Source organism: Echinops telfairi, unplaced genomic scaffold (assembly GCF_000313985.2).
Source record: "Echinops telfairi isolate 266 unplaced genomic scaffold, ASM31398v2 ScPeMD7_7412;HRSCAF=8450, whole genome shotgun sequence".
Taxonomy (NCBI): Eukaryota; Metazoa; Chordata; class Mammalia; order Afrosoricida; family Tenrecidae; genus Echinops; species Echinops telfairi.
The window spans coordinates 1,724,452-1,726,747 of NW_022111312.1; positions in this window are offsets into that span (position 1 = coordinate 1,724,452).

Below are 2,296 nucleotides of genomic sequence, written 5' to 3' on the forward strand. Positions count from 1 at the left end.
TCACAGGCCAGTGGGTGGGAAGTCTTGCAGATCCAGTGGTTGTAAGCATCTCAGCGCTGGCAGGGGTCTCCACGCGGCTTCTCTGGCTCCATCAGCCTCTCCATGTGTCTTCTCTACAGGATGTCTGTCAGGGAGTGAGCAGAGAGAGAGTGTCTCTTGCCTCCAAGGAGGAAATACAGGCGTTTCCAGAATCCTCAGGAGAAGGCCATGTCCACACAGAGACCTCATGGCTATGTCCTGATTGACAGGCTAGACTCCACCCCTTCACTCTGAATTGGCAAATTAACTCCAGATTGGGGTGGGGTTTTTTTGTTGCCATAACTTCCAGCACCCAACGTATCCATTCACCTGAAATTCTGATGTTCGCTCCCCTCGAGCGGGTGTGTACTTGATGTCCTGTGCGTGGATAGAGTTGGGAATGGGCAGCGTTTGTCCTGATTCCAGAAAGCCCACCAGGAGGTTATGTGGAGCGGGCCTTTGCAGCAAATACCTCTTGTCCTCAAGTGTTGTGGGGTCCATGTCCAGCGCAGAGGGTCCACGTGGAGGAGTAAACCTGATCCGCGGCGGGGCCCGGCCACCGTCTTGACACGAGACAGAGTGAAATCGCTCCGCGCAGGGGCTTGACCTTCATCGTCTTTACAGGAGCCGCTCGCTAAGTCTCCTTCCCCTGAGTGGCTTTGAACTCCCGACCTGTCGGTTAGCAGCCAAGCTCTGAATTGTAGTGCCGGGACTCTGGGGTTGTAGCCATGCCTCTTACTTCACGAAGGGGTGTGACACCGGTGGGCGCTTCCTGGACAAGGAACACTGCCCTATCAGGCATCTTCACGACAACCCTGTGACCGCCTCCAAGATTGGGCCATGTGTCAGCCTCCAGGAAGGGGCCCTTCCACCAACCCATGCGCCCCACTGGGGAGAGTTCTTTGCGAAGCCACACGCAGGTGTCAAGGTAGAGTTGGGTTTCGTGGACGTCTCCGTGGCTGACTTTCGGGGCAGCAGACCACCAGGCCTACCTTCGCAGGTGGCTCCAGGTGGATGTGAGCCTCTAAGCCTCTAGGTTTTCGGTGAAGTGTGGTAATGGCTTATGCCGGCCGTGGCGGTTGCTGTCAAATGGCTTCCAACTCAGAGTGGCCACAGGTTGCCAATGAATACAACTACCTCCTAAGGTATTCTTGGCTGTAATTCAAAACAAAACAAATCGTTGTTTTTTCATCTTGAAACAGATTTGGGGGTGGGGGGGGGCTGGGTTTGCTGACCCACAGAACGAGTGCCGAGCCCCGTTAGACTGAGGCTGGCAGTGGAGTGACATGCCCAGCCCCCAAAGAGCTTTGTACCATGGCCCAAGCAGGGCAGACGTTAAGGGGCTGTGTGGCAGAGAGACCTGCCCGAGGGCACAGCTGGGAGAAGAGGCTGCCGTGATTGGAAACACTGTGCCCCGAGCATTTCTTATCCTGATGGGTAGGCTGCCCACTTTCCTAGTGAGCCTCATGCTAATGAGCACGTTCTCGGAGTCCCGTGTGGCCATTGCAATGAGATCGGGGAACCCAGCTGAGAAGTCGAGAGTGCTATGGGAGGGCAGTTGGCATTACGGCTGGTAGATGGGTGGACGAGGGTGGGGGCAGGCCTGGCCCCTGCCTCTCAGGAATCTTGGAGATGCTTCTCTTTCCCTCGGTGACGTCGGAGGGGATCAGATGCTATGTTTTCATTCGTTCTCAAAGATGCTTACCGGAGATGGGGAGACTAAGCCTCACTCATCGCCATCAAGTTGAGTCCAACACGTATGGACCGTACAGGACGAGGTAGAGCAGACCTGGTGAGTTTCTGAGCCTTCAACTCTTTATAGGAGAGGGATGCCTCCTTCTCTCTCCCAAGGAGTGGCTAGTGGGTTTCGAACTGTACACCTTGCAACTAACGGCCCAACGCGTAACCCCTGTGGCCCCAAGGGCTCCTGGGGAGGGTAAGGGGCTGCAGAGAACCAAGCCCCAAGCCTAGGTGACTGTCATCTTGATGGGAGTCCATAGCCAGGTCATTTTCCCAGGGGCCCACGGGGCGGTTCCAGCTGCTCAGCGTTCAGTTAGCCAAGATCCCAACTGTGGCGTTGCCAGGGCATCTTTTGCCCATTTGAGAGATGGGTAAGCCCCTCTAATTTGGCTCCTCTTTCTGTCTTTCTGAATGGGCTCAGATGCAACAGCCGTTTCTGAAGATGGTGCCAGGCCAGGCGGTGTATTGCCCTGTTGTGCCTAAGGCCGCCGTGAGTCAGAAGTGACTGGCCAGCACTCAGCAACAATAGCATCCACAA